Here is a 25,429-nt window from a genome sequence, read left to right as displayed (position 1 = left end):
CTGTACAACAAATGTATTGCACAGCTCCAGTTAGAAGTCAACAATTCTTTTTTCACATCCAGACACCCAGGTTCCCAATGCATCTTTTCACTTTCATCACCCTCAACACCTCTGAATTCCTGCCTCTCACTTCAGCCCTTGTGTTCTCTCCATTCCCTCAATTACTTAACTTGGGTCCCCTTTCTAGGATCTACTGTACCTGACTTCCTGCACCTTTTTCTCCCATGCCTTCTTCTAGCTCTTAGTATTTTGCTAAGCAGTTAATTTCATTTTCATTAATCACACAAGACGTGCGCTAATTATTGCTCAGATGAGAAGAACTGAAATAGCATCAGAGATGAAAAAGAGAAAAAAAAAATCGAGAAAAAAGATTTGCCTTCCCCCCCCCCCCCCCCCGTCCTCATCATATTTACAGCCAGTGATTTTTCTTAATGAGCTTATGGAAGGAAAGCAAGTGATGTTAGTGCAGGAAGCCTGAGTGCAGTGTGTAGTTAGAGGCTAGAGTTCATGAGCTGTCCAGAGCATGTTTTATCAGGTCACCGAGTCAGCCGCACTACAGGGCAATTTCTCTTTCTCAGCATTAACCCTCAACTCTGAGTCCCTGCTGGAAAGGCCTCCCCCTTCACAAACACTCCAGGATAAGATGATAAGAAGATTACAAGTAAAGCCTCTCTTTAGCAATTCCACATCTCCTGTCAGACACAGCAAGTTAAATTACAGTGCAGGCTGCAAATGCATTGATCATCCACTCAGCTCCTACAACCCAGGGGTGAAAAGATCCATGCCGAGGATAAGTGAAGTAATTTCAGGAAAGTTTATTTTAGCTGGGAGGGGTTAAACAAGTTCAATGAGGCAAGGCTTAGGGAGGGCGCTGGAGCCAAGTTCAGCAATGTCTTGTTTGTGCAGGTACAGGCTGTGGGTTATACATGCCACAGGTGTTTGGGTCTCCTCCGGCATGCTTGCATCATGCCATGCAAGCCACAAAACCTCAGTGATGATGGAAAGCTCTCCCATCATTCCAATAAAAGCCTCCACACCTTTGCCATAACCAGAGAACCTCTGATAAAGTAACCACCGCTTTATTACAGTAAACGCCTGCTGTTGAATCAGAAGAGGACTTTTTTATATTCACAAGAGCTCCCCTTTTTAAGTAGGTGGCAATAGTATTCGTTTTACCTATAAAAACTATGGTGTTTTATGACAGAAGGAATAAACCTCCCTAAGCAGTTTTGATAGAGAAGGCAGGATTGACCATTTTAAAGATTAAAAGAAAAAGATTATAAATCATTAGGAGTGCTTATGAATTCTATTCATGACTGCCTTCTTTATTAAAAAGACCCATTGTAAAATGGAAAGTTCAGAAGGCTTGGTGGTGAGCGAAAATGAATTATAATGACATCACTGGGTCATGAACTAGTCCCACTGGCTACTTTCCAGAATAAAATTGACTGGAGAGATCAGATGAGCCCATTTGTACTGAGAGACATCTGGGTGGCAGCCAGAGAATCTGGGTTCAAGCTCCCTATTTACAGTACATGCTTCCCTTTCCCCTTTCACTACCAAGAGTAATCTGGATTTCCCAGGCACAATGTGTGGGCTAACAATGTCACTCCATTCAGATTCCGGGAGGATTTTCACCCAGAAAAGTTCATTATACTCCTCACTTGGTGAAAGGCCTTATGAAGAGGACTAACGTGCCAACATCTGAGGTGCACAGGGCATTCTCACTACACTGCTGATGGGAAGACTTTGCATTCAAATAAGTATAATTTCTCAAACTTTTCTATCAAATTTTCCTCCTAGTCCCCTCCTGAGATAATAAACAGCATCCAGAACCCAAGAGAAACTCATTTTTACCAAGAAATAATTCATAAACCTTTAAGGGCTGCTGAAAACATCAGGGAACAGCATCTTCCACTTCTTATCATCTTAACTTTTTCAGTTGTCTTTCTAAATACAACATAACACCTCATTCAAAGCTTTCTAGTGTCACCTTCACCTTCCAGTTCTACAATCTACACTTTTTTTGATATTGCTTAAGACTTCTAGGAAGCTTTTACCTAATACTGTAATACTCATTATCCAAAACATTTAGGTGCACATATAGTTGCCAAAGAGCAATTGGATGTGAGCAGTCCAATAAGGTGGAATGGTATACATTCAGGGGAAGAAAAGATGTCTGACCATCTGACCTTAGAAATAGCACCATCTCAATATTAATATATTTTATGCATGCATGTGATAATGTTTTACCTTCCTTATGATCCTGCAGGGAAGTTTCTCTTCTCCCCATTGAGGATTATTACCTATTCAGAGGCGGTTATGATTATAGATACTTACGAAGACAAGAATAATTGACCATAAAAAACCTTTTATATTCCCACAATTATTTTTGCATTGACTAAAAGTGTCAAGAAAATCTAGTTTTATTAGCAGGTCCTTAATTTTGCTTTCACTTTACTTATAACTATATTTCCTCTTCCACCCAAAGAACGTTTTCACTTAGTTGTGTTCAGTAACAACGCAGAAGATGCCAACTAGAAGTAGACAGACCAAATATCAAAGCAGCTACAATGCAAGGGAGGGAGGGGGCTTGAGGAAGGTATCAAGACCTCATACAAGAAGGAGCATCAAAAGACATCTTTGAGAATGTTTCATAACAGTCATAAACACATATTCATAAAAACAGTAGTCTAAGAAGTACAAAACTAATAAAAAGTAAAATTCCATGACAGTTTTGCAACAGAGGAACTGCGAAAACAAGTTCAGCTTCCACAACAGATTTCCACACCATTCTTCAGCAAAAGCAGAGCTCTAAAATCCAACAAGTCTACAGAAGTGCAACAACAGGAGGCAGCAGATACAGTTTCTTTAAGCCAGTTTTGAATCACCCAAGTAGCAAGAAGCCAACTAGAAGTAGATAGACCAAACATCAAAGCAGCTACAATACACCAGCAAGGGAGGGAGAGGGCCTGAGGAAGGTATCAAGACCTCATACATGAAAAGGCATTAAAAGACATCGTTGAGAGTGTTTCATAACAGTCATAAACACACGTTCATAAAAACAGTAGTTCGATAGAGACGAAACTACTAAAAAGTTAAATACCATGACAGTTTTGTAACAGAGGAACTGAGAAAACAAGTTCTGCTTACACAACAGACTTCCACACCATTCTTCAGCAAAAACAGAGCTCTAAAAACCAACAAATCTACAGGAGAAGCACAACAATAGGAGACAGCAGATACAGTTTCCTTAAGCCAGTTTTGAATCACCCAAGTAGCAGCAGCAATCTAGTAACAAAGAAAAGAAATCACCTACCTTTTTCCAGGGATCAGGGCTCACCAAACACTCCAAACGAGGTTCTCTCCAAGTGGAAAAGCTTCTCTTGTGGCTGCCAGCCCTTAAATGGTGTAGATTGCTTCCACCTGCGCTCCCAGGGCTGGATACACCCCTTCACCAGGTGCTCAATCACTGGTTCAGGACGTGACCTAGCAGTACCCATACAAGAAGACATTAACTAAACTAACATTAACAGGGTCTATATATGAGTGGTCAGTAATAAATTTGAGAAGTGTGATGGAAGAATGGCAGATTCTCAAGCACAAGTCAGAATCACCAAGGTTGGAAAAGGCCTACAAGATCATCCAGTCCAACCATCTGCCTGTTACCAATAGTTCTTACTAAACCATGTCCTTCAATGCAGTGTCTAAATGTTGAACACCTGTGGGATCAGTGACTCCACCACCCCCTGGGAAGCCCATTCCAGCACCTGACCACTCTTTTGGAAATGCAGTATTTCCTAACATCCAACCTATATCTTCCCATAGGTGAATTAACAGTGCTCTTCTAACAGATCTTTATTTTAAAAAAAATAATAATAATTAAAAAAAAACAAGAAGAAGAAGAAGAAACAAAACAAAAACAAACAAACAAACAAACAAAAAGCACCTAAAACAAACCAAAGCAAAACATTCTGTCTTTGCAGTAAGTTAGAGATGGTAACTGATAGCCAGACCCGGTGGGTCCTATCTTAGTTTGAGAGAACATTCTGGCAACTCACTAAAAGAGAAAGAAGTGTGTGCAGAATCTCCATGCAGCATTTACTATGAGAAGCACTTTATACTTCAAGTCAGTCTGAATAGTTTCTGAAATCCATGTCTCAAAGAGCAAGATTTTTAAAGGCACTCTCAAGTCTCTGAAAAAAAGTGCACCTTGTTTAGGTCCTTTTGAAAATCCAAACCATAGAGAGGACTCTTTCTGAAATACCCTCTCTACTGTGCAGTTGGCTGCAGCCTATAACTAGTTACATGGAGGCTCAATAAAATTTAGCAATAAGAAATCCTTATTTGCCAGGATCTTGATAAATGACTGGCCTAACCTCTGTAGAGCTTCATGGAGGCTCTGAAAGTTATCTACATAAGCATTTCCACACTAATGGCAGTACAGAAGTACCCAATCTAGCTCCAGTAAAAAGCAAGTGTGGCTTTCTCCTAATCCAGGCCTGAGACTTGGTACAAGTACATCTCTCTATCCGATATCTATTGAGCTTATTCTATACTATCATTCACTTTACTTGAATACAAGATTTTAGGACATGGCCTAGTGACTGGAAACACTTCAGTAAAATATGCTATTTCAAAACCAAAATGGTTTGTGGAACAACTTTATTTACTCTTCAGTCAAGCAACATAACATTCCATGCCTCAGAATTTGGTTCACTTTCTGTCTCTGCTATAGGTTTACTGTGCCAAACTCCTTTACTATCTCTACACTTTGTCTGCTCTTTCCTTTAAAATTTACGGCCCTCAAAGACAGACCATTCAAATTTCTTAAGCTTCTGTTATTTTATGAGTCACTGAAGAAACACTTGTAAGCTCAGGATATTCCATGGTCCAGCACAAGGCTGAAAACTGACTTCCAGCTGCTGTACTTGCTCAGTGCAACTGGGCACATACCCTTGACTCTTCCTGAGGTCAAACTTGAAAATTTGCCAATAGTCTGGAAAACGAGACTGGTCTTGAAGTTACCCTTGGACAGGTCCTTGAGATAAAGAGCAGGTGTACTCTGGGCCTTTGTAAAACAGAGATAAATATCCTTTTTCTAATTTCCAAGATATGTTGCTCCCAGCTAAGAAAATGCAGCTGCTGAAGTTGAAAAAAAAATAAAAAATAAATAAAATAAAATAAAATAAAATAAAATAAAAAGATTTTCTTTTTTTTACCATGCAGGGACATAGTATGAGTCATTTTATTTTGAGAGCGACTGTCCTATAGGGTTTTCTTTTCCTAACACATTTATAAAGCTAATTTGGATATTTTCTTCATTAAGGGCATAAAACAATGTGACAGAAGAATTTCTTCCTATTAGATTATATCCATGAATGAAAGTTTAATTGTTTTGTTTAAAACTATTTAAGGAAACCTGCACATGAATAGGAAGTCGGGCTTTTAAGAAACTCAGTCATAAATATAAACAAAAACGTGATGCCAAATAGCAATTACTACTTTGTTTCTTTTTTGAATGACAGCATATCTAAAACTCATTCATTTCCAGTTCTGGCTTGTTGCAATGTGTAAAAATACTACTGCGAATCCACTAAATAAGCTTTGTCTTTCTCTCTTCAACTTCTTTGGTTTTTGCTGACTTTCCGTGCTCTGTTTTCCCTTTATCTTGCAAGGCACAAAGGTCTCCACCTCGTTTTTAACTTTGTTTGGAGCAGTAATTATTCATAACTGCCTTACCTGGAAATGTTTCACAGATAGAGAGAGAGATTGTGCTCACCAGTGGGTGTGCTAACAAACTGACTGACGGTGTTTTAAATGCTGTGGCATGTAGAGTCAATGCAGATCTAGATGGTTCTAATTGCTTGCAGTTGTTGAGTGACTGTCAAAATCATTTATTCTTACCGCTGATGGTAAATTTTCAGGGAAATGTCACTGCAGACAAGGAGGTAGATTTTTCAAACGCACAAATGGTAGTCAGGCATCTCACTGCCATTTGCTTCTTTGAAAATCTTGCCCAGCTCTTTAGACAAGTTGCCTGGCAAACAGATGTGCAAGGATGGATTGGACATTTAGGTATCAACACTATCTTTGAACTTCTTCGATGAAGAGTCTGCCAACAATTTTTTGGCCTTTCCTCTAACACTTAATGTCTTCTAAGATGAAACACCAGCAAGTTCTTTAAGCTCATGTTATTTTAAATACAGGCCAAGACCTTTAACGAATTTGCTTAGTGGTGGCAGAGGAGGAAGAAAGATTTGGTCCTAAGTGTTGTTCAATAGCATGTCTTGGTTTTCACTGGATGGTAGCCAGGACTGATATTTAAGAGGTGTTTTGCTGATGGACTATCCTACCTCAGTGACAATAACAGAGTAACACAGTCCCCGGCAGCCTATCCATCTTGCTAAATCTAAGAATAGATTCATAAAATCAGAGAAAAATCACAGAAGACACAGCAAGAATTTAACTCACCATTATTAAAAGCAAAAGGAACATAATCCTCTTCTAGAGCATAGGTTCTCACACTCTGGGGGCAAACAGAGCAGTGTCAGCACTCCAAATTCGTCATGAACCACCAAGCGTACTTAATCAAACTTTTAATTGAAAAAACACCACAAAGATAATAGAAGTTTGACCACAAAGATAACAGCACTTTGAAGGCCACCTGCCATAATCTCACAGACCACTCACTGCCCTTGAATTTGGAAGTATTTTTATGAAGTTTCTCAAATTAACTGAGTAGCACCATAAAATAAAATATGTCAAGAACTAGTGAAATATTTGTGAAAATTCATTGACTGTTTAGCTTCTAATGTTATTTTAAAGGCCTGTATAGACAAACGAGGGTTTTTTGCTTTATCTGTTCTCAGCAGAAGCCCAGAATTGCTGTTGGAAACTTATGACAGAGTCTAGGAGGAAAATAAAGAAGCAGAGAAACTTTCAAAACAATTGTCAAATAATGTGGCAGTACTAGAAATGTGACACAGTGATCAGACTATTAGGAAATTGATCGAGAGAGCAAAATTCAATTCACTTATGATTTTGAAGCTCACTATATACATTGAATTTTCAAGATTAAAAAACCTAAGATCTTGCTAATGGTAAGATAGATGGAATATTTTAGTCTACATTTTCTTTGGAATGAAATAACACATTCTTGCTAGAACAATAACATTTGAATTTTTCATGTTTTTCTCACAATATCTGACAAAAGCTTCACTGATCATTGATGGGCTTTTTGATGTCTTGAATAAAATCTCCCAATTTCACTGCAATTTAAAATGAACATCTATAAAGTAAGTCTCAATTTCAGCCAATATTTCTGGTTAATAAAAGGCTCAAAACAGAATCACAGAAATTTTAGTTGAAAACAAGTAGGACTCAGATAAAGGAAAATAAATAGAAACCAGAAGCAACTTTGAAGTATCAACAGTTCCTAAGAACTAGGGTTTTTTTTTATTGCTTTTCCATCGTGTTTCTTTGGTGCTTTTGACAATGATACATTGATGCTCTAAGGAACACGATGAGAACTTACATATTAGGAAAGAGGGCTTAACACACCTTCCTTCCATACCTGAAGACCTTGATGTAGACCCTAGTGCTGGAAACATACTGAATTGTATTGACAACAGTGAGCATTTTCATAGGCCTACAGCACCAAAGATTCAACATAAGGCTTCAATTAAGCAAAACTCACCCTGTCATCTGTTGGTGGCCTCCGCAGCACTTTCTGTGTCCTGAAGACAAAGAAATAAAGAAAAAAAACATGAATGCTCCAGAAAGGTGAAAAATCAGCAAGAATATGATGGTAGCAATTAATAAAAATACTTAACTTTCTGGTGAGACTTTAAAAATCCACTTTAACTTTCCTGAACTCTGGAGGAGGTTTTAGCTTCTACCAACTCTCTGATCCTATATTGACTTTCAGCAATGAGACAAAAAATTGAGGAAAACTTACCCTCCAGTTACTCATCTAATAAAGTCCAGCTACTTATTCTTTGGAGGCTGAGATAGCCAAATTTTTATCTGGAATAAGCATCTGAACTTCTGGGACGACCTCCAAACCTTTTATGATACCTCTAAAATACACCCTTCTTTTAATAGTCTGTGTGCTCCTTGCCAGTCTTCTACCACCAAACACAGATACTACACAGCCAGCTCTTTAAGTGTATTAAATCCCCTGGGAGACACTCAGATTTGGAAATAAAGTGGCCTTGATCTACTGTAGCTTTTTCCTCCCAGACCACTTTAGTCTCTCAAATTTGAGAGTTCACCAGTGCTTATATAAAGACTGCATAAGTGTAACAGAGCAATAACTTATCTTTTGATTTCTGCACTTTTTCTCCATTTTCCTAACTCTCCCAAGTGTCCCTATAAAGAAAAATCTCTGGGAAATTAATAAAAAATAAAAGAAAGAAAGAAAAAAAGAGAGAGACTTGAAATACCCTGAACTGTAAGAGCAGGGCTGCAAGGGACCTTTCGCCTCTGTCTCTGCCCTCGTATGTTTTAAAGGCAGCCTCATTCTCTTTCATGTAATTAATCCAACAAGTTTTTGAACAACTGTCTAACTTGTTCCCTGAGCCTCGGGTAGAAAATTTTTATCTCTGCTATGAACAGCATGGAAAACTTTTCCAAGTCAGTTAACAGTTTGTCTCGCTGTGGGTTTTCAAAGTCTGAGTACAGATTTACAGCATGTTTTATGTATATTTTTTTAGTCCCAAGGTCCCTTCTCTTCACAGATACATACACAATGTGTCATGTAGAAAATATAAATTGTTGATTGTACAGGCACTTTCCTCCTTTTTAAACCTTTCCAAAGGTCTTTTTGTTAAATACACCCAGACACCGTTTGACAGATGAGGGGCTAATTGCTCTGTGAATTACCTCTATCGATTCCTGTTTCATGTTGAGCCAAACAAACAAAAGATATTAATGCTTCGAAAAAAATGAATGATGACCTTTCTCTGCAAACACAGCTTGCGGCCTCTGATTATTGGTGATTCCAAAGAGCAGCGGTCAATCGCAATAGCTGTAACGCTATGATCACTATAATAAGCTTGCCTGACCTTCTCTGCCATGTTAAGTGGTTTAAATTTATTTGCCCAACAACAGTGGAGCTTTCATTTAAAGTCACAGAACATTCAATTCTATCTAAAGATCCAGGGTATTTTTTTAAAGCTTTACCTGCTTTAAAAATAAAATAAAATAAAAAATAGTGCCACTCTTGGAAGTGATAATAAAAGTGGATAGAAAGCACAGCCACAAAGTTATTTTAACCTGCATAATCGAGAGTCCTTGTTATGGCTCTAACAGTGAGGATTTTTCTTGATCATTTTGCCTTCCCACTGCTCCACTTGTCATAGAAGTGCAATCTGTTTTGCACTCTCCTCCCTTTGACAGAGTTGCAGTTGGCCACTATCTTTGCAGTTATCCCAGCTGGACTAAAAGAAAATCATTATCATTGAATGCAAATGCAGTGCTAAACTCCAGTCCCTGTAAACAAAATTTCCTGAGAAGCGGTTGATAGCAGAATTTAGCTACAAGGAAAACTCCTGCAAGTCCTTCATCAATGTTCTCTGCCTTTTCCTGGCTGAGGTTAATCTGTGAAATCAAGTGGAGGCAAACCACAGAAGATGGAGCGCTTATCTTTTTGCTGGAAGCAGTCTACAAATTTGCTGGAATATCCTTTATCTTTAGATTTCCACCTCTGTGTTTGGTTTCCTATGCACAAGAAATACGTGCAAGACATTCCTTCGTCTTGAGTCTGCAATAACATTACACTGCATCCATAAAATGGGAATAATAATCCTTAGTCCCCTCTTCAAAATGCTTTTATAAGTGTTGGGTACAGCAACCTCAGTAAAGTCCTTGGGAATTCAACATTCATTTTGATCACTGTTATAAGCCACTGTAGCCTGGTATTGAATGAAGGTTGAAATACAGCAACAGGAAAATATGATCTAAATTTGTTAGAAACAAAACCACAGGATCAGAAATGATTCCTGGGGGAATGAACACCAGCAGAATGTGACTTGCTTCTCTCAGCCTCATTTTAAAAATTCTATTTACCTGCCCTCTTTCTCTGCAAGGAATGCAAAACCACTATTTCTTCTGAAATTCTCTTTTTTTCCACTTACGACAAGTATCAGCCTGGGATCAGGACTCAGCCCAAACTCACCCATGATTTGTCTTGAACCCTCCTTTCTCCCCACCCACGGCACTCAGTGAGAACCTGGATTCAGCCAGTGTCAGCCCTGTGTGTCTCACTTCCAGCCTGCTATCTAATTCCTCTCTCTGCATCCCCCAAGTAAGAGAGATGCTGGGGAAAAGCAACAAAGTCATCAAGGTGATTTTACAGGTAGCACTCAGCACTGCCATGAAAAAGAGACTAAGATTAAGAGGTGAAAAGGAGGCTCAGATGTGTTGGCATCCTCCAAGGCAGATTTAAGGAGTGATGTAGACATGCTTAGCTTGAGGAAAACTTGGAAGTGCAATAAAGCTAAGTCAAGTGCGGGAAGGTATTACCTGCCAAAAGAAGTGGTGAATCAGGCAGGCAGACTATAGAACAGAATACAGGAAGAAGAAATGTGGGGAAAGTACCCTGAAATTTTCTGTGCAGATATACTGGCACGGAGTATGGCTGCAGAGGATGTTTGTGTCTATGAAAGAAACTTCTTCCCTAAATGAATTTATTATCAAAATGCCCCTGAGGCTGGAATTTAATTTCAAATAGAGCTTAAGTAATCAGACATCTATGTCTTGGAGCTGTGAAAGTCTGAGGCCTGTTGTGTTGCGAGAGACAGCTCTATCTTTAACATCAAAAATTGTGAGAAAGAGCGTGTTTCAGACTTAACAAAATTCTGATGCATTTATGCATCCATATCAGAACTGCACCCGAGGAAGGAACAGTCCTTTTAAACTATTATGTTGTAGACAGCCCTGAGTCACAAGAATGGTGTAAAGGATCAAATATCATTGACCAGAACAAGAATGTGTTCCTTTCTCCCAGGTGAGTAGACAAATCTTCATAAATCTTCACTGCAGTTCCATTTCTCCTTGACCATCATGGAAAAGTTCTTGGAACCAGAACAAAAATATGTTCTAGGTTTTGAATTTCAATATACATGCTACTTGGCTTATGTTTCCCCAGCAGTACATAAATACATTGTGGTGTGTGGAGGATTCCAGAAACTTCCAAGAGCATAGAAGATTATTTGGAAACCTTGATTTCCCTTGATGAAGCATTATAATGTAGCTGAATTAAGCTTGACTATTTACAGTAACAACAATAATAAAGAATAAATACATAAATCAGGGATGTTCTTTTTCAAAGTAAGAATATCCAGCACTTGTACAACCACACTGTAACAGCAGAGCACAGTGAAGATCAAGTCCTGAAAGAGAAGCACTTTCAATAGACAGGAAACAAGGATGGTGACTGAGAGAAGCAAGGAAGAAAGAAAGAAAAGGAAGCAACTTGCACATCTGATCTATGAAACTTCACTTTCTGAATTCATAACAGAGATTGGGATAAGGAATTTTCACAAACTCCAGTTGCATAATTTTGCTTTAAGCTCAGTATATCAAACATGCAGGTAAATGTTCCCAAAACTTGAAATAAAGAGGCATTTGGATAGTATTGAATGGGTGCTCAGATGGTTGCCAAGGTTTTTCATTATAGTGATACTTTGGAGACACTTTTTTTTGGGCCGGTTGCTTTTTCTTTTGATTTGTATGCATGTGTGCTTTGGAGGGGTCTTCATTTTTGAGGGGTTGGTTTTATGAAGATATCTTCAACATTTTTACATGTGCTATTGTGTTACTGTGTGACTAGAGTGAGAAAGAAGTGATGAGAAAAAGCATATTTTAACCTACAGTCATCCTATGGGCCAAAGCTATCTTGCTAATTCACTAACTTCATTTGCAAAAGAGGCTGAAGGGGTAAATTCAGACCAGAATTTGCATGCAGTCACTCTATCCCTTTACAAGTTACTTTCTATTGCATTTTCCTCCAGAATAAACTGGGATTTAAAAAAAGGAGAAGGAAGTAAAAGCAATTCTCTAGTTCTATTTCTGACCCTAGAAATTACGTATTAAACACATTTTCCTCAGCCTAAAAGCTTCTTTGATTTCAAATAACATCACTGTTTCTGGGTAAAGTAGAAGATACTTTGGCCCAGAGACTTGTTTCTGAGCAGTGGGCTCCATCAGTGTGGCAGGCTTTAGGACTGGCTTCTCACAGGAGTAGCGCTTCTGAAATGCCATTTCACACCAGCTGGGGATCTGCTCCTTAAGAACAAAGGAAGCAAGTTACAGCTAGTCCCCGAAGGCAGATAGCTGGCATTTCCTCCCACGTGTGCCTCGACCAAGTCAAAAATAGCTTCTGTTCAGGAGACATCACACACAGGCACAGATTCAAACCATTCTCAAAAGGAGGATGGTGCTCTACCCGAAACTGCTTCCCTGAGAACACCGATGCACCACAGTTCTGACTTGAACAGGCCACATGAGACAAAATATGGATCTCCAAGTAGTTCAGATTTTATAGGACATCTCCCAGTGGAATGTCTGCAGTTGTTAGCTCATGGGATAAAAAGCTTGTCTAGCAGCCGGATGGGATATAGGACTTTCTTCCCTCAACTGAGTACCTTGCATTTCAAATCCTGTCTAGGTAAATTACCTTTCCAGGGCTGGATATTTCCTTTTTGGAGATTCCTTGGAAGTAACCTTCAGGGAACTGACTAACTTCTTAATGGCTTGGTCAGACAAGAAGGAAGGAAACTTGCACTGGTCCAGTGGGAGGCACCACTTCAGGCAGTCAGCATCCTGCAATTCTTCCAAGTCGGTGAATCACAGCAGTTTAACTCTCTTTCAAGGGCAAACTTCTTCCTTTCAGATAGGGCCAAGGTAGCAATGACAAGACCTAAAATAGTTTCAGTCAGCACTGGGCTTTGAAAACAATTTCAAAGAATCCCTATCTATGGCTAGGAAGCAGTCTAGCATTGGTCTAGAAGAACTGAACAAAGTATATCTCTTTGAGTGTAAAATCTGGAAAATAAGGACCACTTCATATAAGAAAAATCAGCCACAAGACTTATTAAATATCTCCACGTAGAGTGAGAAGAAAACGCTCAAATAACAAGGCTTGCTTCGTCTTTTCGTTGCTGGAAAATAGAAATAGTCTTGATAACTGCCTAATTTCCTTTTATTATATTTAAATTAAAAGCACCTACAGACCTTGCTACAAAGAAAGTTCAGCTAGTGCCTTAATCAACAGGGCCATGGCTCCAGGGGCTGCTGCGTGCTTTTCTTTACAAAACAGTGCTTCACCTCTTCACTAAGATGAGTTCACATTTACATTTTGCTGTAGGTTCTCTCTGTTTCCAGTTCAGAGCTATGCTTTTTCAGGTTAACTATAGCTTCCAGACTTTTTGTGATGCAAATATCTAGTGGCCAGACATTCACAATGAGTTAGGGCATTCTATCCATCAGGATCTGGATCTGGTAGAATAAGGGAAGAAAATAGCTGTGTGTTCCAGCTTTTCTTCAAGTTCCTCAAAGGAGTTTTGAATATTGTAGTGGGCCAAGCAGATTTCTATAGAAAATAAGATATATGTAATGGGAAGAAATTCAAGTAAAGATCAAGTGATATGTGCTTAGAGTTGCTATTCAGATGCCAAAACTAGAAAAAGGGGTCTGTTTTGTCTGACCTCCACATAAGAGTTAATGGCTAAGATTACTCTAGAGAGACTCTGGTAATAATATTGGCGACCAGTAGCTGACAAATCTTGTTCTTAAACAGACTATTTCTTTGGTTGTTTGATTGGTTTTCTTAATCAGAATGTTTCTCCTAAGACAAAATCCAGATTCTTCTTACCTTGACTAGTTATATCCTGTGATAAAGTTCCATAAAGGCTTTTCCTTTCTTCACTAGGCTCCAGTGATAACTCCTGAGTAACCGACTCAGAAATGTTGGGCTTCATTCGTGGCAAAACAACTGAGAACCAGGAGCTTCCTATACAGAAAAACATTTGCAAAAGAATTATGAGAGAAGCACTGGAATAATAGAGCTGTCTATTGTGAGTAAGGAAAGAAGAATATTGGGTTAAAACTGAGATGACTGAATCAATTTCCTTGAATATATTACAGGTAATATCAATTAATAAAATCAAAAGATTATTAAGAGTCTAATATACTTCCCAACTTTTATGTGGTTTGTATAACCTTTTGCAGCTTAGCCCATCTCAGCAGTAAAATTAGAGAAGTTTCACTAAAAAACTGAACTGCCCAGTGTTCAAACACTACACCACTGTTTCACAGGGTGCAACAGAAAAGGCATGCTGTGCACTAAAAGAAAATACAGAAATGGTTGACATCAGAAACATTATTCTGTAGCAATGTTCATATGAAATTGAAATAACTATCCAAGATAAATGGCTAATCTTCATACATATGGCCCTTGCTAGAATTAAAATTTATTCTACATGAGCAGAATGAGATTTTTCATTCTTTTAAATAATTGTTTAAAAAACATTCAAGTCCAAATTACGGACGTCAAGCCTACGAAATGTTATTTTTAAGCATCAAGCTGTTTTCTTTTACTTAGAGAGAAGCCAAGGAATAAATTGCTAAATATAGTTTATATGTTGGAAACAGTGACACAACCTTCATTCTCTTCGTGCTGTAAAGTATGTAACTTTAAATATAAATTTTACAGAACGGTATTTTTCTCAACAGAGATTTCATTTCACTGAGTGAATCACATTAATAACACTTAGCTTATATAGTGCTTTTCATCTGTGGATCTACCAGCACTTTACAAAACGTAAATTCATTACCAATATTTTACAGGGATGCAATAAAGGGATTTGCTGAAGGTTACACGGTGAGTTAGTAACACAGCTGCTGAAGGAATAGTCCCAAAAACTTGCTCCTTACCTATTAGAACACAATGACCTAAATATTAAGTGCTTTTTTGCTCTTCTTTCAGCACATGTCGCTGGAAAAACGCCCTGACAATTTATTACGGTAAAGTAAACCGAGTCAATTCTCATGCAGCACATTGCGATCCAGTCACCTAATATTTGTTTGCCATATTTATCCTTGTGCTTTCTACACAGACAACTGAGAAAACTAGGTGTGAAACGTCCATACACAGAACAGTCCCTGCCAAAGGAACTTACACTCAAACAAGACCGGAAGAGAAAAAATAGAGATATGTGAGACACTGAGCATTTAACAACTGTCCTACTGAGTCTGGTTTACCTATTTACTTTTTTTTGAGTTATCTTGGTAATTAGTGGCTTGTTGGGAATGACAAGAGGAAGAAAAAGGGATGGAATGAAAAGATGGATGTAGGAATATAATGCAACAAGAAGAATTGCCCAGAATGGTCTAATTTTTTTTCTTAGGTAGGAAAATAAATAAATAAATAAAAATATCCACCATTTAAGTGCTTTTCTGAATTCCAAACTTTTCATGGTTAAAAGAGTTAGTGTGGCCTCTGCAAACTCAAATGACACTGGTGTAAATCTGGAGGAAGTATTTAATTTAGTAGAGTCACACTAGATTTATGTGGATGCAATTCAGACAGAATCTGTCTGAAGAACCACCAAGTCTAAGCACTTGCATCAGTTCCCAGAATTCTTGAAAAGTTTTCTGCTACATCATTTGCATTGTACTTGCTTTTGGCAATACAATAAAATCCTACATATCATACCCCTCACATGTGTGGAGTGGTGTGTATCTACTTAAATAGAATTAATTAGACTATTGATTCACAGCAGCTGAAAATCCAGCCCTCCATTCTACAGCACATGTCAATGTTATTGCACAAACAATAAGATTTGCTTAACAAAAATATAACTCTGGTCTTTTGAGGTATCACTGATACTTGATTGTTTCGAGTATTGGCTTTCTGACAGGGTTTGGAATGAAGCCATTTTTATTAATTTAGTTATTTTTGCTGATATAAAAGGTCGTCTATCATGTTAATGATGTATCGGTCTGTGGTACCACCGAACAATAATTACAGAATGTTCCTAATAGTAAATCATTTGTCACAATCAGAGCTCACTACAACAACCTTTTGTTGAGCAATAGAATACATTAGGTGAATAGCAATACACCTTTATGCTTACCAATTAAAGGATCCCACACACACAGAATTTACATGAACTTTAGAATGAAGTATCATGAATTATGACTGCTGCTTGCAAAATCTTGCTAGGTATAGAACTTGCTGCTAATTTTTAACTTGTCAAATCATTTGTATGTATCTTTTCAAGTATAATTGGAACTGCAGACAGATTTCCCAGTCTATCAAATCAGAAGTGTTTGGAAAATTTCAGAGGCTCAAGGACTTTGAAAATAGACACAAATAAATATTTAAAAGACCAGCTAATCTATTCAGAATGCAAATATGTCCTGTCACTCTATTACTCCATTTAGATAGCGATAAATCTTTTTTTTCTTTTCTTTTTTTTTAATACATTTGGTAAAATCTGCAAAAAGATTTTGGTTTAAGAGGTTTTGGTAAGGAGGTCTGCAATCTGTAAAGACATGTAGCACCTGAAGATTAGCAGTGGAGGGTAATTTGGTCGCATCTCACAAGTGAGTCTCTTAATTTCCAGCTGCTGATTGTTATTAGCATGCAGCAATAAAACAGAGCAGAAACTTGAGCACTTTCTTATAATCATGGAGTTGCCACATGGAACTGGTTCATGAATTTATTCACCTAAAAATGGGTTTCAAACAAGAAACAAACGTAAGAATTTCTGGATTTGAATACTCCTTCCATGTGGTTTTTAGGGCCCAGATTTGGTAGGTTCAACAATTGAGTAATTTTCTTTACCCCCATCATACCTTATAGATGGGTAAGGCCAAAACTGTCACCAGTGTTATGCCTATTAAGAGACAATAAATTCTAGACCAGTAGTGCCCAAACTGGATTGATTTAGCAAAGATGAAAACTGATCTTTTTGGTTCATTCTCACACTATTTCTTGTGGCCTCTAGCTTAAGACAGTGTAGATTTGCCAGAACACCAGGAGACACCTCACTTCCTCCACAATACTGTCCCAGTGTCAGGCACAAGTCACGTGAAAGTCTCATGAGAGCGTCCATCCTCTCTGGAACTTGAACCCCATCCCACAACTACAAGATCCTTACACAGTTTGAATCAGGATAAGTCATCAACTGATACTTTTCCACAATGAAAACTGTTGCACCTTCCATCCCATTGGAGAAGTGACACAGTCAGCGGCACATACACACACACACAAGAAAAAAATAAATGAGCTGCCAAAACAGTGCTGTACTCCACCCATATGCCTCAATTATCTCTCCCAGGCCTCTGCAACACCACACACCACATCAGGAGCAGCAGAGGGACTACCAATGAGTAATTAAACCTCTTATTGCTTTGCATGGCTGAGTAGTTTTCATAACAGCACTGCACAAAACTTGAGATTCACAGATTTTTATATAAGCTCCTCAACATTTCTACTTGCCTCTCTCTCCTTTTTTAATTTCAACTGTTAGAATAAACTTTACTGTGAACTGCTGGGAATAAGAGGATTTGAGCAGGCAAATGCTAAGATGATTGTTCATTAAACCCAATGACTTTGAAACTGCCTCTGTGTCAATTAAAATAAAAACTGTCAAATGCTTTAAAAGAGCAGCTTTGTATAATAGGAACTCTGTTGAGTTTATTCGCAAAGAGAGCCGTTCCAGGAGGTTATGCAGGGGAAATAATATGCTGTACTTAGGAATGTTATCCTGATCGCTCCTGATTCATCTTCAGAAAAGAAAGCTGCATGTAACGTATATATCAACATACATACACGTGCTTGCTGGACAACTAGAGAAAGAGAGTTTGGGCCCTTTTACTTTTGTTTTTCCAGCTTTTTTTTTTTCCCCCAAGCTAACAATTAGGATTGTCAACTTAGAAACCACCGAGTTTTGTTTTGTTATGTTTTTAACTGGATGCAGATTTAACACTTCGTATAACTTAAAAATGCCATTTTGTTACAGTAGCCAACCAATACGACAGGGGATCTTCACGCCTGCATGTCAAGTGTCAAACGTAAAACAGCTGTAAAATGGGACAATAAAAAGCGTGTTACTGTAGAATTCTGACAGCCCCTGCACTTGGCAATTAGAGAGCCTTCATAACAATTAACAAAATTGAAATCAGATTTAAGAAGGAAATGTGGGCGAGTAGAATGTTCGTGGTGGAAGCGCCTTCCTTCTGTAAACACCCTTCTTCTCTGTCTTGGGACAACACGTGTGTGCTGTGGCCATCTCTGGACAATGAGAAAACATGCAAAAGAAAGAAACCAAGTTTCTCTGCAAAAAAAAAAAAATAAAAATATGATGTCAGGTCCTCAAGAGGGCAGTGACGAGAAGGGAGGGGGGAAAAGCTTGCAAAAAAAAAGAATTAGAAAATTCAAATGTCTCTCCCCCCTTACTCACACACACTACCCACCCCTTACCGTGTTCTGTCCAGAAGAAAAATCCCTCAGCCACAATGGTTGTTTTTATTAAATTCTCCTCAATAAAAAGCTCAGGCAGGATTTATTAGGTACTCAGGGCGGACGTTTAGTATTTCGCCAGTTATTAAGTGAAAATCAATAGAAAGCAAAGAAAATGGAAGTCACTGCACTGTTAGCACGCTGTTGTCGCCCAGATATTATGTCGGCTGTCTTGTAGATTCATGACAGACGAAAGCGGCCGGGAGAGAACTCTTTCTGCTTACATTGCAGGAGCCAAAGTGGGGTTATTCATTAGATCAGGCAGCTGGCCAGATGGATTTCCAGTTCAGTTTTACCATTTATCTTAAAAACGCCTGTATCGAGTGAGAAAGAACACTGATATTATGTGATATCGATGGCAGCTTTATGTATCTAAATCAGGATTTATTGTTATTTTGTTCTGAAGACCTTTTTTTCTCAAGAAATACCATTTCACTGGAAGAAAATAATAGCTAAAACCTTGTCAAAGATAACCTTTCATGTTGTTCGTGCACCGCTGGCTGTAAAACAAATAGAACCCAGGGTATAAATAGGTTTAACCACATCCTTACAAATCATTCCCTTTAGGATATTCTCTTTTTTTTTTTTTTCTTTAAATGGTACAAATGTGGGTTTTGGTCATTAGTTGTTTTTCCTGCCAGTAATTTAGTTATAAATAACGTCAGCATTTGTTTTAATTGCATTAAAAACACTAGACATTGTACGTCTCAGGAATGCCAGAGCAGAAGGTTTTTTTTCTCTTTTCAGTGGGTGGGTTTGGGGAGGAATTTTTCCTGAGTTTTTTTGCCTTTTGCTTTTTTTTAAGCTTCTCTCTCTGTTACCAAACTTTTCACCCAGATCATCACAACAGAAGCAACAACAGCTGTTCTACCATAAAAAAAAATGTGTTTTTAAGAGAGAAGACCAGATCTCTGAAAGAGATTAGCTCCTGCTTAGGCATCTATAGGAAAAGAAGTTCTCAGCATTCAGCAAGTTCCATTTTCTCCAGATCACATAATTCTTTTGCAGTCAGGATGGATTTATTCCTGCCCTAATCAGGAACATCGTGCTGCTCAGCCCGAAGGCCTGCGAGGCCTTGGGATGCAACCTCAAAGCACCATCTCTCTCACAGATGTGCGATCAAAAAGGCTGCAGCATGAAACATGTTTTACCTCCCCAAAACACCAGGGGCTTATTTTGAACCACACGTAAATAGACATAGGATTCAGTAATCTCCATCTCTGAAACAGTTGGTGGGGTTTCTCTGGAGGAACAGTGCAGACATGCCATAGTTAGATGGTGGCAATCCCAGCATACATCACCAAATGCTTTTTCTTCACAGATAAACCTCTGTGCTCAATAACTCAATACATCAAGAATAGAATAAATTCAAACACATGTTGTCAGTCTTTAAATGATACGGCAATTAGTCGTGAGAGGTGAGGATGGGATGGATGTCCTATAAAGTAAGGACAATGAAGATGTGGTTTAGTGGGCACCTATGATTGCCCACAGATTCAACTGAAAACGGCCCAATGGGATGCAAAGAATCTTGAGAGCACAGTTACCACTGTGGCTCAGACTATTTTGGTATACAAATGCTTTTAATGACCTTTCCCTCCTCTGAGCACCCAGATCAATCTGTAGATGCCCATGTTCACTGCAGGTGAGTTGGACTAGATGGCCTTTAAGGGTCCTTTCCAACTCAAACCACCCTGTGCTCTTATGATCTTGATTCTGAGTGAGCCATAAGTTCAATCTATCTGGGCCCACCTTCAGGATCATCCAGGCTGTCCTGACAAGCCTGTGCCCTTGCCAGGGTCTCTTTAAAAATGTGTTTGGTGTAACTCAAGCAGCAATCTCAAACCACAACTTTTGTCATCCTTCAAAGGTTGTGAAGCCTGTGGAGCACCGGAAAAAAAATCAAAAAAGCCACTGAATCAAACACATACAAGAGGACTAACAAAGTTGTAAATAACATCACAGCCCTGGCAGGAAGAAGCAGAATGCATTGCTTTATGGTTTTATGTGTTTTTTTTCCTTCTGAGAGTGTCAGCTTGTCACCATTTCAGAGACATGCTGGAGAGTTTCCCCCAGCTGAAGTATTTTTCTAGGATCTTTCAGTTTTTAGATTCCCTTTGAATCCACTTTACCACAGGAAGAGGAAACCATTGTACCTAGGATGGAGTCACAAATGCATGCTCTTCCCTTACCAATAGTTCTGCTATTGTTATCCCGCAAAATCCTTTGATTTAGCACCAAAACTTGGCCAACCCCACTGCAGTTTGCAGTAGCAAAAGCAAATGATTTTTCCCCGTGACAAAGTCTGCAGGGTGGAGAGAGCTTTTAATTTCTGTGCATGTTAATTTTTCAGCTTGCGAAGTTTCAGTCTTGCTGAAATACCCCTCTGAGTCACTTAGAGACAAACCAAATGTAAATAAAATTATATAAATACATAATAAAATAATATTTTACCTGACAAATTACATGCCGTTCTTCAGATACACCTGGAGCCGTTTACAAGATTCAGGATTACCTGAAGACAAACAAATAAGAATTTACATCAATAGATACTTGCATATCCTTTGCCAGAGACAAAAAACATAGAAGAGAACTGAACCTGGGGACCCCATATTTGATGTGGAAGTTGTGTAGCAGTTATGATAGGTTTTACACAGCTGTAGGTACTGTTCTGATGCAACTATGGAAAAAGTTTCTTAGTTTACTATTATTCATCATAATTCAAAATACATTTCTAATCAATGAACTTCCACATGAAATAAAAATAAGTCAACCAATTTATCTCAAGATAATGAAGAAAAATGAAGGTGTCTGTAGATCTGTGTTTTGCTTAATTTCTATCAGGGACGTGAATTTGTGTCCCAGCTGAGTTTAACATTGGTTACTTTGTGATAAAAGCACAGAGCTACGCTTTTGAGTGCAGTGGTCAAATAAATTCAGAGGTAATTTTTTGAATGCTCCATTATTTTCTTTTTTGGTATCCATTTCCAGTGTCTTCTGGTAGTGGCTGTGTGTAATGAACTATTCTATTCTCTCTTTTTTCTTTTTTTTTAATTGGCTTTTAACAAGCCACATTTACAATGAAGCTAAGGAAAACAGAACATATTCCATTTACGCCAGGGTGGAAAAGTTGGCCTACCCTGGAAGGGTATTACATGTACATCTCTCCCTCCTCCAAAAAAATAATTTTTAGCAGTTAAAACTGCAAACCAGATTTTCTAGTATTCTGCAGCTTCTCAGCTTCTGATGTTAAGTCTGGTTCACTACCACGAGATGAGCAACCCCCAAGCTGTGCTTTATTTCTTCATTCTGATGCCGTCTTCTGTCCCACTTTCTCTTTGTCTGTCCTTCTCACACACACCTCTGCTGTCTGTGAAAACAGCCAGATTTACACTCAAAACTCCACCAGGAGACTCTTGTAGTCTGTACAGTGTTGGACAGAGTTTTCCACTTCAGTCCCAGAACAGAGAAAAAAAATGGCATTTCTCCAAGAAGAACCCAAAACTTAGATTAAGTTTTCTTTCCTTCGCTCCACCTTCTCCAAGCCAGATCACAGCAGTTTTCTCAGTGAAAACATTACAAAAAATACTAACACCTGATTTGATTAAATCAAGATTTGCTTTCCTTTTTTTTTTTTTTTTTTTTTTTTTGAGAATTGTTAATAAAATCACACTTCTAAAAAACCAGGATGGAATGTAAATGCTGCACTAATTTAATTACACTTTGGCGCTGGGAGACACTAATGTAAATATTCTGGTGAGTAGGCCTAAGACACTTGAAGTAATTACTTAAAGGCTTCCTTTCAAAGAATCTCCCCCTTTTTATTAAATGCCTTTTAACATTAGCACTTTCTTCCTGACAAATTAAATGAAATTTCATTACTCTCCCTGACTTAATGGCATGACGCTGCCTACTGCAAGTGCAAGTTAACCCTCTCTGGACAGAAGACACAGTGTTGGTGTATTCTGGTTGTTTCTAGGTGTCACCACACAGCCTGAACATCTTCCTGGCAGCCCATCATCATCCTCATTCTTGTCTACCAGTTTTGCTTTACACTCCATATTTCAGAGTGCCCCAGCTATTGGTTCACAGCTTCCTGCAGATCAGATCAATTGCTCAGAATGCAATATTATCCAGCTCTTCAGTTACTCTACGTTCAGGGAAGCTCAGTTTGTGGCTGGGCCCTTAAGTCTATAGGATCCTTAAGAGACATATCCATAAAATTCAAATACTTTATGAAGCCTTTTTGTAGAGTTAACAGAGATCTAATACCAGATTTGTACTAGTTTTGATTATTCAGCCTGGTAGCCCACATTTGCAATATTTCACAACACTACAAAACTTTCTAAAATATCACAGTTCAGGCACCTTTAGCACCAGCAGCTTTTCATGTACTCACAAAGAGAACTGAGAGAGAAGTTATGTTACTAATCAATACTAGTGTGAGCAGATTTAATTTTTGATCAAAGTCCACTTGGCCAGTCCATTTTGTAACTTTTTTTTTTTTTTCCCTCTTTTTCATTGATTTCTCTTTAAATTAAATAAAAGTTGGGTCAGGTATCTCCTCTTTTATTTACATACCCACATTGCACACAGAAGTCCTATTAGAACAGCTTCTGGGCAAGGAAAATAGTGACAAACTGTACCATGCTGTTTACAGATTGTCCCAACAGCAATAGAAGCTTTTAAAACATCCCTATGAGCCAACCTTCATAAGCTGGCAAAGAAAGTGAAGAAGCAGCAAAACAACAGCTCTCTGTGCATGACTGAAGGGAACTGCATCTTTCATACGTCTCCCAACATCACTCCCAGTATCCTGGCAGGTCAGGGTTCTCTTGGTCCTCTGATGGATTCACCACTGGAGGCTGTAACAGTTTTACCCCTCAGACAACTTCCAACACTGCCAGGCTACCACTGCAATAGCTGTTATACATATCATTTTGCCTCTATCTTTCTTCTTCTATTTCCCTATAATTTTGAGATTACCAAAGGACTGTTGTAAAGTCAGCCAGCCACCAGATGTACTTCATGTTGACATTTCCAACACTGTGTTTTCCTTCTAATTCCTTATCTCCTGAATTATTGTCACACTGGGGTATTGCTGTGTGAGGAGAGGTACAAAGAGAAAGATGGCCCTTCGTCATAGGGTTTAGATGTTTCCTCCAAATGGAGCTGATGGAGGGTAGATGGCTTCAGCTGAGCATCACTGCCACCTCCCCAGCTGACATTTCTTAGGCACAATTAATGCAAGCCAGCAAGTTTGCACTGTTTCATCCCAGGTGAGAATCTGGCCTTACATATAAATAAGGAAAATAGTTCAGCTACCATCCTCAAATCAATCCCGTCCTGTCCACTGAAACTGCCAGCAGCAGAGGAAATGTATGCTAGTTTTAATAATGGCTTTAAAAAGTTCTTTGATGAAACATTACCTCTGGGTCTGCCTCTTCTGAGCATGCTTCACGCATAGAACATGAGTTACTGGTGCCAAGTTCCATCTTATCACAGATGTCCTTTTTCAGAACGCAGAGTTTTCAGGACTGAAAAAAGGGCCTTGCAAACTCAAGTTCACATGGAAAATTTTTTTTGGCAGGGTCCATAGGTCAACCTATAAAGAAAGAAAATATCTCTGTTTTCTTCTGCAGAGTTATCAGATTTTGAAAAGAGAGCTTTCTCCTCTTGTGAGGTCCAGGTAAAAGTTCACCCATTCCCTGGCTGCTTGCTTCTGACAAACAAAAATTAAGGACCTGAAAATAACTATTTTATCTGAAAAAATGCTAAACATCCCAAAACAAACATTCAGCTGTGCCGGTGCCAAATTCCACAAGTAAGAGAGCTGCAGGCTGAGACAGCTCATGCCTCACTGGGGAATAATGGGTAAAGTTTGGCCAGCTGCCCCTTCCAGGCCTTTGGGGACACACAATCCAATTGCAGTGTCTTAGCGGATGTGAATTTCAAGGTTACACCTGGGTGTTCAAGGGCAGGGCCAAGTGTAATCGGCACTTAGATCATAGATTAATCTTATTTGCCATCTATTAGGTTTGATTCTTGCTTCCCGCTCTCCCTCCCTAAAGCCAGGATTATTGTGATAGTTTAAGATAATGGATTCTAACGGAAGAAAGGTCACGCAGGCATTGAGATTTGGAACCTTAAGATAATATGATTAATCTAAAAGCTTCTTTCTAAAAGGGGAGGGGACACTCTCATACGTTTAATTGAGGGGAGAGAGTGAGAGAGAGGGAGGGAGAGAGGGATGGAATTAGCAACATGGAAGGAGGAGTGAAGGATCCTACTTTTTGTCAACTGCAATTAATTAACACAGTAAGGAAGTACTTTTCATTCATTTTCAAACTGATAAACCAGATCTGATATTTTTTTTTTCTCTTTAATTCCTAAAAGTGATTATTATTCATTTTTAAATATTTTTATGGAAAACCATAAATTGCTAATAAACATGCATATTGATTTTCTCAGCAGCATACATAACAAATGTAAGCCATCTGGTGCACACTCAGATATATACGTAAAAATTCATACACTGAGGAATGGAAATTGCTATATAAATGAGATATTCTACTATCAGGTGCTTGGCCTTTATAGGTACTGTAAGAAAATCCTACAGTAGAGAAATAGATTGTAATAAGTTTATAGTAGTAGCCAAAACGTTCTGGGGACTGTAGAAAGAGACTCTTTGTCCCAAAGAACCTGCAATGCTATATTGCTGTGCAGTGTTACATAATAAAACCTTTCCTTAGTTATTTATACTGCCTGAGATTATCAGATAAAGGAATTTGTGAACAAAGAAATGGTCTCTTTGTTATTTATGCTGTTTATTTGCTTGAGCATTTGGATAACCAAACAGAAAATAATCAAACCATATCCTTATGGTTTGCACAT

The 25,429-nt window shown here is 38.5% G+C and overlaps 1 long non-coding RNA gene across 3 annotated transcripts in view; it reads right to left on the bottom strand.

Moving 5' to 3' along the window:
• LOC107318852 (uncharacterized) overlaps positions 1-24,253 on the bottom strand; it is a 202,454-nt gene extending 178,201 nt beyond the window's left edge. For 2 of the 3 annotated variants that reach the window (XR_014934155.1, XR_014934157.1), the window contains exons 1-6: positions 23,965-24,248; positions 20,990-21,050; positions 13,880-14,017; positions 7,700-7,739; positions 6,475-6,529; positions 3,320-3,489 (exon numbers count right to left, since the gene is read on the bottom strand). This is a non-coding gene — a long non-coding RNA (uncharacterized LOC107318852). Of the gene's footprint in view, positions 1-3,319; positions 3,490-6,474; positions 6,530-7,699; positions 7,740-13,879; positions 14,018-20,989; positions 21,051-23,964 lie in introns of all 3 variants that reach the window. The other variant, XR_014934156.1, reaches the window with a different exon arrangement.
• Between the last annotated feature and the right edge of the window lie 1,176 nt (positions 24,254-25,429).

The sequence above is a fragment of the Coturnix japonica genome, chromosome 14, assembly GCF_054131305.1.
Source record: "Coturnix japonica strain WE chromosome 14, WE-NBRP24, whole genome shotgun sequence".
In the NCBI taxonomy this organism is placed as follows: Eukaryota; Metazoa; Chordata; class Aves; order Galliformes; family Phasianidae; genus Coturnix; species Coturnix japonica.
Note: the sequence above shows the minus strand (reverse complement) of the source record. Positions and strands in the feature narration are given on the sequence as shown.